Raw genomic sequence first — 12,843 nt, 5'->3', positions numbered from 1 at the left:
AATTAAGATGAATGCTCAATAAACAGGTCACCTGGAAGTGACCTTAGACTAGAAAATGCTTTTTATTTGCACATTTGACAAGGAAACCAACATGCATGAAATCAGATCAGCTTCCCACAATAGTCTTGTTTGGCATTTCTGACCACAATGCAGTTTTACAAGGGTGGGGACCCCTTGTTTTTAACCCTTAAAGGTTTTATCTTTCTCTAATGCTGGACATGCCATACTGCGGAACGAATTTGATTCAGCTCGGCAGACACTATTAGATCAGCTGTCAAAAGCTGACTTAGACATCTGAAGCTTTCATTATTCCCGTCCATCATTTTAAAAAGAAAATGACCTCTTTTTTTGAACTGTAAATGTTCCGTTTAAAACTACATTTGTCTTTAAAACTGTGCCACATCCCATTAACATGAATTTATTACTCTGTGGCAAATCCACTGCTAATGAGATGAAAAGAACTTATTAATACATCAAATGTTTAAAATTTCTAATACTTTACAGCCCTGTTTAGAGAAATGGAAGGAGAGAGCGCACAGGAGATTAATGCCACTTTGATTCTGAATTAGGTTGACTTCAGACTTTACAAGTGTGTCATGGTTCCTACTCAAAACCTGTTTCCCCACAGCAGGGGCTTGACACCATGACTGTGATTTTTGCAAGGCAAATGTGAGAATCAGCTGGATCACATATTAAGTCTCTACACCAGAATCCCCACCCCCAAAAGCTGCTATGCTGGCATGTGAGTTTATCACACACCACAGCCAATTCACAGGGTTGTCACATAAGACATTGCTGCTGCAACATCCCACTCCAAACAATTTGGGGGGCCCAAGCATGCTCACAGAGTTTATGCATGTGTCTCATTCAGTTGGGGGGGGGAGTTTTCCACAGAAAAATACTGGTGTCCATGCCAATGTGTCTGCAGCAAATATGTATGCCATATAATTATGGAACCACATCTGAGAGCTGCACAGGCCCACTCCCTTGCCTCGTGGAAGACTTCAGTGGGTACTTTAGCATGGCAGTGTCAACAACCACAAGAGAAGACTTGCTTACACCATAGGCTGAGTGAGTTCTTACTCTGCTCAGCCCCCACTCCCTTGTCTCAGAGTACAACACCACAGAGGCCAAGATTGAGGGGCAGGAAATGCCTTCTAAACGATCCTGTCACCATAGGGACATTTCTGTTCCTGAGACTAGACTTGACTTGACTCTTTTTACTGTGGTCATTTTGGGTAAGCTGCTTTCTGGACTCTAAAGCATGATATAAGTATTCTAAATAACTAACTAAATAAGTGTGTGTAGTATTCTGGGAAGTATACGGTATGCTACTGTACCTCCCACCTGTGCAGCGCTGTTTAGTGCTCATGGGGCACAATTTGGGAGGGCGTTCTACAATTCTATGAATTTATCTAAGCAAATTCTTACCTATATTTCAGAGTTGACAGTGGAGACTAGAGCGGAGGTGAAATTTCCCAGAAAATACTTTTTTCAGAACATTTCTGAGACTTGTTTTCTAGAAAAAGGAGGCCAACTTGCAAATTATAATAATAATAATTATCCAAATATCCTCAACCACTTGCTGTGGCGGCCTCCACTTTCCCCCACAATGCCCCAGAATGATGCTGTGGAGGATACAAAATGGTAGCCAGGCTGTAACACAGATGTTGCTGTTGGTGCTGCTGCAGCCACTCCTGGTGGTGGTGGTGGTGGAGGAGGAGAGACACTTCACAAAAAGAAGGAAGCTGTGCTATGGCCACCTCACATGGTGAGCCCCATCCCCAAGAAACTGTTAGAAAATGTAGTTCTCCTAGAGAAATTTGATGAAATGCTCCTTCCCCATTTCTCTGCCTAAAAATAGAGTAGATATTGTTCTTGATATAGACCATTTGTTCAGTGGAAAGAAATTCCATCCATCATGTTATGTGTGGCTACAACTTTCAGGCTTCACTCAGACTTTCAGAGAAGTATCCACTTTAGTGTCCACCACCATCATTTCAGTGTTTACTGTGAAATCCTGATGGAACATTTCTCCCTGGCTACCACTGGCTACTTAAAAGAACCAGTTCTGGAGAACATACATCACCAGAAAGCACAGGTACAAATTGTACCAATGGGAGAGGGGAGACCAATCACATGCAAATACCACACTGCTGTATGGTAGACCTTCCTCACCGCAGCTTGATACACAGTGCCATGCCAGCTATTTAAAGTAAGCACCATCTCTCTCAAGCTGAAGGAAAGGGATCCAAGATGCCTCAAGCCAAATGTTTCTTGAACGATTTCCCCTCTTTTCACTGTACATAAATCTTGCCCAGTCTTTGGGCCATGGTCTGCTATCCTTAAAATTGAAAGCTTGCCTCACTACCAAGCTTCTTTGACCATGTATCAAATAAATCCTCAGAGACAAGCTAAAATCTGATAGCCTCCAGAGATATTCTCCTATAATGTTTAAATGGTATTTGAAAGCTTTAAGAAAGGCCACATATAATTGTCTCCTTCACCCTTTTGACTAACGTGCATAGCTTTAGTGTGCTATGACAAAACCTTGTTTTTAGACTCTGTGTATGGGTTTGTATGTGTCTTACAGCTTCAAATACCCCAGATTCAGTCTTCAAAAAGCTGAAAACTTTTGTTGCATTATAATTTCCTCATGGTGTTTAGTATGATCAGTTCTCTCGTGGTACTTTTCGTGGTCTTGATTCATATGGATTTGGATGCGATGAGACATACCGTTGTCTGCAAAATAAACTGCAGCTGTAATGTGAAGAATCATCAGTGTAAAGGGGGGGGAAATAATATTAGGCACCAAGGCTTAACATTGGCTACTTGTACTTAACCTCTCCATCCACCCCTTTCAATCTGCAATGCTTGTGCTAGTGACCTGAGGCTTTCGGCAACAGACCCATATGCCAAACATCAATGGAGAGCTGCTGCCATTGTGATACAACTTGGTACAAGGATGCTCCCTATGTTCCTAATGAATTAGCTGCCCCTAACCAGAACTAGCTAAGTGTACTCGTTAAATACACAATTTCATATACTTCATTGATAGTGGAAGGCTGCAGCTCCAAAGAGCAAGCTCAAGGATTGAATGTCATAACACTGAACACCATATGAACTGTGTGGCTATCATGATATCGTTCCTAGGAGCTTTAATAAAAGAAAGCAGGTTGAACGCTGGATAGAGACAAAAAACCCTTTTCTCTCTGGGTTAATATTGCTACACACACAGGCAATATATATATAAGGCACCAAGCTCTGGTACTCCTGCCAAATGTTTTATTCATTGCTTTTTGCCCTTGGGATAGAAGGAACAATCCTTTTGTTTATTAAACCTTTCTTTTTACATTTGAACTTGCCTGTGAAAACACTCTGATATTTGTCTTCTTATTTGGCAAAATATGAGCCATACAAAATAGGCCCTTAGCTTTATGCTACCCACTCTACTTCTTTGCAATTGAAAGAAAAGAAGCCTATGAATGTCACAATGTGTTCAGTACTGCCTTAGCTGTTATTTGCAGTGCCATTCTAATGGTTTCCAGTGTTGTTATTTCCCCCCTCATGCAGTTTACCTAATGGTGACTTCACTGGTTAGGTCATTCCTTCCGAAGAAAGGAGTTTGAAAGTTGTGCTCATGATCCTTTGAACTCACTTAGATCTGGGTGTCTTGGTGTTATGTACCAACTCATTCATGAATTCTTCAGTTGACCCAGGGCAAGATGCCACACTTCAATCTCACTTCCATTGCTGTATTATGACGATACTCTATCTGCTCTTCAGAATGGGATTGAGATAATGATTGTAAAAGCAGATCCTGGGGGAAAAAAACCTATCACTTGATCAAGGGGCCACACAGAGCAGTAAGGAGCAAAATCTCTACCTTTGCTGTCCTTGGCTTGAAGCTGCCTGTGTACAGATGAACTGCCTGTACATTCACCTGATTTTCCTGATTTGGCAGGCCTGGGGTCAAAGTAGAATCAGGTAGCATCACCTTTCCCTAGCAGGAAAGCAGGAAGGGAGTCTGAGGAACGGAGGCAGATAGTGGTGATGAGAGATTATGTTCTAGGCCTAATAGACAAAATAAAACAAAAACAAAAACCTGACAATTTGCCAGGTCCAGATGGCAGCCACTTGAGAGTTCTCAAAGAACTCAGATGTTAAATTGATCATCTTCTAATAAATGTATGTAACCTCCCTCTATACTTGAAGATTGGAAAGTAGCCAATCTATCACCTTTTTTTAAAAAAGGGATCCAGCTGGGATCTCAGGCCAGTGAGCTGAACATCTGTCCCAACAAAAATTGATAGAAAATATTATGAAAGATAAAATAGCTGAGCATATAGGAGAAGCAGCCTGAAGCAGAGCCAGCAGAGTTCTTTGAGAGGGTCTTTCCCTCTAAACTACTTAATTTAGAGAAAAGGTGAAACAAGAGGTGATATGTTAGAAGTTTATAAATTTATGCATGGCATGGAGAACGTAATAGAGGGAAAAAAATTCTATTTTTTCTCTATAATTTCAATAAAACCAGCATGGCGCCAGCCCTTTCATTAAGAGCAGTCAGTCCCCCAATGCCTGTTGGAACAAATCAAGTACTTCTTCACACAACATGCCTTAAAATATGGAACATGCTTCCCTAGGAGGGACTGGTGGCCACCAACTTGGATGTCTTTACAGAAGGATTAGAGAAATTCATGGAGAATAAGATTATCAATGGCCACTAGCCATGATGGTTATGGTCTACCTTCACTTTCTGAATACATGTTGCTGGGAATGCCAGGTAGGCAGAATGCTATTACACTCAGGTTCTGCTTGTGTGCTTCCCACAGGTATCTGGTTGGCCATTATGACAACAGGATGCTGAAATACGATGGGTTGTTGGCCTGATTCAGTAGGCTGTTCTTATGTTTGCTGGCTTCCCTGTGTTCACATGAAATGTAGATTTGAGATGTTAGAGGATTCCTGGCACAGTCTGCATTTGCTATGAACGTCTCTCTTTTGTCACATTGGACCACTCCTCAGAACTGAACATAGTCAAGCAGGTTAGTAGTAGGCAGATCTACACACCTTGCTGAGTTCTTGTTCAACCATAGCACTTAAGAGGTGTACCAAAAGCTGTTACGGCTTTTTCCCTCCCCTCACTTTGGATGGGTAGAGCTGGTTGGAGCAGCTTCAAAGCATAGTGCCTATTTTGTGCCAGATAAAGATACCATGTAAAATGGAGCAAGACTGCATGTTACTTTCTGGGAAATTTTATGAACAAAGGGCCATGTACGCAAAAAGAAAATGGCTGCCCCATGTTGACATGGTAGCAACCTTTTTTTGGGGGGGGGGATGTACACACTGGTCCTTTGTTCATAGAATTGCCCAGGAAGCAAGGTATGGTTGTTTGCTGCACCATTTTAAGAAGTTTTTTTTTTTGTCTGGTGCAGCGGAGGTGCCATGACCTGAAGCTGCTCCAACCAGCTTTACATTGTAGAGCGAGAAAAATACAGAACAGCCCTTGGTACACTGCATAAGTACTTCTCAGTTCTTATTTGTGGGGTTTCTGTGAGGGGTTTTCCCCCCCTCTCTACCATAGTTTATTCTAAAATATCTGCACAGAAACAGGATGGGTCATACTTAGGGCTTCAACCTAGTGAAACAGAATGGTACAGATTGGGATAGGTCTACCTATACTTAGTGTTGATCAAATTAATTTGAATAAAGTTTAATATTTATTGGATTTATCAGGCTATTCCTAGTTGAAAGGAAATAAAACATAACAAAATACTATGCTTGTTTTTCCTATCTTGAGGGAAGAAGAAAAATCTGAATAATGTGTACTTACACCAAGTATCATTAAGATAAAATTAATAGTTGAACTGCAGGGGATAAGTGATTTTTTCTACAAGGGATAAGTGATTTTTCTACATATCTATGGCAGCTATTTACTTAAAATGTAATTACTGTTATAAATCACCAAATATAGTTTATAACCTCAGCAAAAGACCTAAAAAGGAATTAGGGCTATCTAATAAAGTCAACCTACGAAATCGCTTCTCGGCCTTTTGGCTAAGATCAAGTGTAGAACTAATAATGTCTATTTATTGAAGCGACTGCTGGTACCTTATCAACCTGTCAGTGGTGGCTTGTGATCTGTTTATGGCTTATATAGTGCACAGCATAGCACAGTTTTCAGCTGAGGAGGATAATCATTGCCTGCATATACAATGTAGTAAAGTTATAGGTTTGTGGTCCAATATAGTTCCTCTGTAGACATCCTGGTGTAGTGTTGCATCTTGTCTGCCTTCCGTCTGTGGCATGCTGGCAATAGGCTCTGTCTTAATAAAAATTAAAAAGAACATCGCCAGTAGTGCTGGGCAATTCTCTCCCTTTCAGTTTCTCTCAGTTTTTCGTCTTCCCAATCTTAAGTTCAGTTATCTGCAGTTCAACATCAGTTCTTTAATATCCTCATGAAAATTCATCAGCGTTTTAGTGATTTTTTTTCTTGATCTACACATTTTTAAGCAATTTCCTCTAATATACATGTATTCATAAAGCAATTTGTAAATAATATAATGTATCTTTGTACCTTATTTTCACTAACGAGCAATGTTTTCTGCAAAGTTTATCATGTATATTCATTTAATTTGTACATATTCCTTTGCTGGAGAAATGCATTGCAAAATTCAGGAAAGCGCTAATTTTCAAAGGATGGCTGCACTGCAGTCCACGTTTCACTTTGGAAAGGCAAATTAGGTAGATTCACCTTTAAATGTGCAGTGAATCAAATTTCTTCTCCATCTCTAGTGGTAGTTGAGCCACTCCAAACCCAACCAGCTACTGCATGGAGAAGCAGTCACAACAAATGGAATTTCAAGTGCCATTCATGTGACTATGGTGTGAAGCAGGAATACTGTGTTTCCCTTGAAACGTTGCTTCATTTACTATTAGCCGGTGTGCCTAATTACACACCTGTATTCTGAACCCAAAGCTCCTCAGGGCACAACAGTTATAACTGTCCATCCAGTTCCGGAAAAAGTGCCAAGCTGTTCTTTTGCTGTCTTTAAAAAATGCTACTTCATTAATCAATTATGCCATGCTATGGATCAGGGCCAAGAATTGGCTCAGACTTAGCTGCTCAGTGCTAAATAACTCTTCAATCAAAGTAGCACTTCAATAACCAACCAACAAGCAAAAAAGATGTTTTCTTTTGAAGTCTAGGATCTTGAATTTTGCAAACCAACGGTTTGAAAATTACCAAACTGCTTTTCTCACTTTCTTTCAAAGCAATTATGCAGAAAGGAAATATTGTGGAAAAGGTAACACCGCCCTGCTCCCCACAAATGGCAAGAGTAAGGAGGGCAACTCTTCCTTTCAAGTTTGTTGAATGAATTGACCTTGAGTGAGCCATGAAAAAAGAATAGAAAGCTAACCCAGTAACAACAACAAAGAAAGCTCCCCCCCCCTTTGTGCTAAGAATGCCTTTCGAATTGCCCTCAGTTTTCTGCTGCAGAAAAAGTACTTGGCCTTATAATAAGAAAGCACACAAACATATATATTTCCCTCTGGTGATCCAGATTATTTTGCCAAATGTTCTCCAGGGATACCAAGGATTGTGAGAGCAATACTTCCCATTGTTCCTCGTATCTCTGGGCATTCTCATGGCAGCATCCAGGGGGGAGCCATAGCCAGATTTCTAATGGTGCAATTTGAGCATCTGTACTAGGGCCCATGTCTGCACAATGGGGCCAGACTCTGAGCTTTCATTTTTTAAAGAAAATTTAGTCGAGAAATTAGGAAACCAAATGTGGAGGCTGATGCACAAGCCTGGCTGCCCCCACCTTCCAGTGATTTTAGCTAGCAAGTGAAGCCAGAGCTGTGACTGATGAGTGAGGAGACAGGAATCCCTCAGATATTTTCCCCTTCCCTTTAGTGCACTTTCTGTCTGGTCAGATGAGAGAAATCTATGCACATTTGTAATTAATAGTGTATATTACAGCCTTGCTTAACCCCCAAATGCTTGGGGAAATTTCTCCTCTCCCCAATGAAGCAATCTAAGAAATGGGAATAAAGTTCGGAGGTTTGAGGATAGGAAGTGATTTGTAGTATTCTGCATAAACAAATAAAAATGTTTGGCTAAGCATACTCTGAACACGGTTAGGCTTTGCATATTAAAGTGTGTTTTTTTTTAATTTTGTGCAAAGTGACAATGGTGAGAAATGTGTTGAGTGATGGTTTAAAATGTTTAAGGTTTTATTCCTGATTATGGTTTGTCTTATCACTGATTTTTGTACACCACTCCAGAAGCCTCTTCTGTCCGAAGAATGGAGTTTAAAAAAAAATTATTTTCTGTCAGTTGTATAGCATGCAAAGTAAAAAATATTGCTACTTCAGGACAGTGGAGTTTGCTTGAGTTCTTGAAGCAATGAGGCATGTTCCCACCTTAGTTTTTTTTTTTAATGGACTCAAGAAACCAGAAATAAACAATATTTTATTTAAAGAGAGGAGTCCTTTGAATATCAGAGCAACCAGACGGGGTCAAGCCAAAGGCCCATCAAGTCCAACATTCTGCTTTCCACAATGGCAGGCAGATGTATCAGGTAGCCCATAACCATAACTTGAGATAAATAACCCTCATCTAGTAGTTGTCCCTCCTACAGCATATTCAGAGGTACACTGGGGTGCAGAAGGAAAGATATTTAGCCAAGATTGCTATATGGAATTTCCATGTTCACAGCCACGAAGAAAATTATGATAATCAAAAACAAAATAAGCATCTAATCATTTATCACTGACATTCACTGTTCAGTTACAGGTAGGTACCCGTGTTGGTCTGCAGTAGTTGAAACAAAATAGAAAAATTCCTTCCATTAGTACCTTAGAGACCACACTTCTGAAGAAGTGTGCATGCATACGAAAGTTCATATACCTATGACAAACTTAGTTGGTCTCTAGGATTCACTGTTCAGGTCACTGCTAGATGTACCATTGGACTTTGAGCAGAAAGGTGGGCAACAAGATTGGCTCATCTGAGAATTGTGGTCCAGCTTGAAGGCCCAGGTCACCAATGTTTTGGTCATCTTATTTTTCATATTCCAATTCTACCTTTGGCAGAATTCTACCATTGGCAAATGGTGGAAGCTCAAAGCACTGGGGGAATCTAAAAGTTCAAAGCGGTTCTCAAAAGTTATGATTGTTTTATTTCCTTAACGTATAACAATTCATAAAATAAAACCATAATATAACCCAGGATTGAAGCTAAATCAATAACAAAGTAATATTTCAGTTCTGTCAACCCATATTATGCACACAGAGAAAAGTCCAGCATGTACAGTACATTATGATTTTAATATATCACTGTACAAAATGGACAAAAATCAAAGCAGGTTATGTGGCATTATAAATATTATTGTTTCTTATCAATTTCACCACCAAAGTAGTAAAATATTTATAGCTAACCTCAGTGGCAATTCTTCCATTGGTCCTTTTTCTGTTTTGCCTCACTTTTTTCTGCTATAAGGGTATCTGCTGAGTAAGAGAAGTCACTCTGTTCCATCTGCTGTGGGGCTATAGAAATACAAATCTTTTCCTATCCGTAGCCATTTCCAGTTGTAGAGCCATGTCTCTTGCAGCAAATAAAATGAAGAGTCTTCTGACACCTACAGACCAGGGTCATGACCTGCTTGAGGCAGCAGCAGGATGGGGAGATGGACAAAGGCAGGAAGGGGTGCCTCAATGGTTCAACAGAACTCTAAAGTGTTGGTTCTAGTTTTGGGATGGAGGGATGATTTGAGTTCCTCCTTAGGCAGAAAAATGACTTGGGCTTGATGCTACATGGTACTCACTTTTTCTGGTGTGATCCATCACTATTGGGTTGTGCGTGGAGGTTTTTCCCACCTGATCAGATCTCCACTGTGAGGGGTATCAAGTATGTGGAAGAGGCTCATGCAATTTTCCTGTCAACGTGGTTGTTTAATTCATAACACTCCCCGAGAAGCATGGGGCTGCACCACGGGGGAGTGGATCCCATGTTTCTGGGTGTGTATTTGTATGAGTCCTCAGTATAATTCTACATGACATCCTCCTCCATTCCAGATCTTACCTGTCTCTCCTGGGTAGGGTTCTCATGTCTGATCTATCTAGCTCTCCTTTGCCTTTTATTCTTTTCTGTTCTCTTCCAACTCATGATGCCCCATTCTGATTGGCTCCCAATCCCACCATTAGTTTCTTGGTAGTAACTTTTCACCCTGTTCTTTGTTAGTACTTTCCCAGACAAATACATTACCTCATCCTTTACTGCAATAGATGTGAATCCAGCCTTGATCCAATACATTGGCTAAGCTATGCCTCTAAAATATGCTGTACTAAAAGTTCTATCTGTAATGTAGTTATATTGTTATGTGCAAGGTCTATTGGAAATGTCATTTGTTTCTAAGTTTGAAATGTTCACACAGCATGAATGCGCCTCACATGTGGCTTGGTATATTTCTGCTAATGTCATGAGATCTGAGCTGCTGCTAATTTTATACGGATACTAGCTGGCCCTGCCACGCATTGCCGTGGCTAATCCCTGTGACTGCCACAACCCTGTGTCGATCCATGACATATCCCGCCTCCTCCCCCCCACCCCCTGGGTCATCCCTGTGACTGGCCACACCGTGTCCTGACCTATCCAGTTCCCTCCCCCCCCAACCCCCACCCAGGTGAGTAAGTACCTCCATTCAGCCTAGTCTGTAAAGGCTTCGACCTAGTATGTAAATGGCAACTGAGGTGCTGTTGAAAGGGGAGGTTCTATAGGTGTAGTACCAGTGTAGCCGCAGCTAGAGGGCACTGGTTTGCAACCTGGTTCTTTTTCCAGCATGCACTTTCGGCTGAGTGGTGCATTCTGGAACAGGGGGTTTGGGGGGTTTCACCTGGCGGAGGTGTGGCATCTGTCTTTGAAAACTTTCTAAGATCCTTCGGATATTCGCATGGGACGTTGTGCTGAATTTGAACACAATTGGTCAAGCGGTTTCAGTGAAAAGTGGACACACACCCACATGCCCTTTTTACATTTTTTTTATATATATAGATGTACCCATGAACTTTTATATGTCTGTTGTCTTTATCCATGGAGTTTTCTTGGCAAAATACTGGAGTGGGTTGCCATTTCCTTCTCCAGGTGGATCACATTTAGTCTAAACTCTCAGCTATGACCTGTCTGTCTTGGGTGGCCCTGCACGGCATAGCTCATAGCTTCTCTGAGTTATTCAAGCCCCTTCAACATGACAAGGCAGTGATCATTGGGTTCTTGGGTTCCATGATCACTGCAGATGGTGACAGCAGCCACGAAATTAAAAGATGCCTGCTTCTTGGGAGAAAAGCAATGACAAACCTAGACAGCATCTTAAAAAGCAGAGACATCACCTTGCCGACAAAGGTCCGTATAGTTAAAGCTATGGTTTTCCCAGTAGTGATGTATGGAAGTGAGAGCTGGACCATAAAGAAGGCTGATCGCCGAAGAATTGATGCTTTTGAATTATGGTGCTGGAGGAGACTCTTGAGAGTCCCATGGACTGCAAGAAGATCAAACCTATCCATTCTGAAGGAAATCAGCCCTGAGGGCTCACTGGAAGGACAGATCGTGAAGCTGAGGCTCCAATACTTTGGCCACCTCATGAGAAGAGAAGACTCCCTGGAAAAGACCCTGATGTTGGGAAAGATTGAGGGCACAAGGAGAAGGGGACGACAGAGGACGAGATAGTTGGACAGTGTTCTTGAAGCTATGAACATGAGTCTGACCAAACTTCGGGAGGCATTGGAAGACAGGAGTGCCTGGCGTGCTCGGGTCCATGGGGTCACGAAGAGTCAGACACGACTAAATGACTAAACAACAACAACAAACCCATGAACTTGAACCCTCTTGATTTCCCTTTAATGAATCTCAGAATGTTCCATAAAATATGCACTTATATGAATATGTGCATCTCATCTCTTGCAATGTTAGGAGTTTACTACAAAATACTGAGCAGCATTCCATTCCATCATCAAGCTCACCAACTCTGCAACTTGTCTCTCCACAGACAAAATTACTTTTCCACTGCATTGGTCACTTGTCGATGTGACAACAGCCATTACACTTTGTCATATGGATGTGTTTATTTCGCAATCTCGTGCTACATCTCCCTCTAGGTCATTACTATTGCTCCAGAAAGATGCACTTTGAATGCTTAATATTTATTGTGACTGTTCTTTATGCAAGGCATTCCCATTAATCTGCTTAAAACTGTGCTCGGAAATGCTTTGGTTTTTAAAGCTGTATATGGGGAGAAATTACAAAATCAGGAATCATATGAAAGCAAGTGGTGGTAAACTCCACCAAACTTCTAAACTATGGAACTCACTCCCACAGAAGGCAGTGATGGCCACCAACTTGGGGGGCTTTAAAGGGGAATTAGACAAATCCATGGAGAGGCTACTAGCCATGATGGCTATGCTCTGGTTGGAGGCAGTGATACCTCTGCATTCCAGTTGCTGGAAACCACAGGAGGGGACAATGCTTTTGTGCTTGGATCCCAGTTGCAGGTTTCCTACAGACATCTGGTTAGCCACTGTGAGAACAGGAAGCTGGACTGGATGGGCCATTGTCCTGATCCAACAAGCTCTTCTTATGGTCTTATGTTCTCCCCAGATGCTGAAGTTCTCGTTAACTAGAACTCCAAGGATTCAAACTTTTCTTGGGAGAAAAGCAATGACAAACCTAGACGGCATCTTAAAAAGCAGAGACATCACCTTGCCGACAAAGGTCCGTATAGTTAAAGCTATGGTTTTCCCAGTAGTGAGTATGGAAGTGAGAGCTGGACCATAAAGAAGGCT

General features: G+C 41.4%; 1 pseudogene; it reads left to right on the top strand.

Moving 5' to 3' along the window:
- The first annotated feature begins 6,037 nt into the window (after positions 1 to 6,037).
- On the top strand, positions 6,038 to 6,175 carry LOC118081618 (U2 spliceosomal RNA; annotated as a pseudogene).
- The last annotated feature ends 6,668 nt before the right edge of the window (positions 6,176 to 12,843 follow it).

This window comes from Zootoca vivipara, chromosome 2, assembly GCF_963506605.1.
Source record: "Zootoca vivipara chromosome 2, rZooViv1.1, whole genome shotgun sequence".
In the NCBI taxonomy this organism is placed as follows: Eukaryota; Metazoa; Chordata; class Lepidosauria; order Squamata; family Lacertidae; genus Zootoca; species Zootoca vivipara.
The sequence above is the reverse complement of the archived record's forward strand: the minus strand, read 5'-3'. Positions and strand labels throughout refer to the sequence as shown.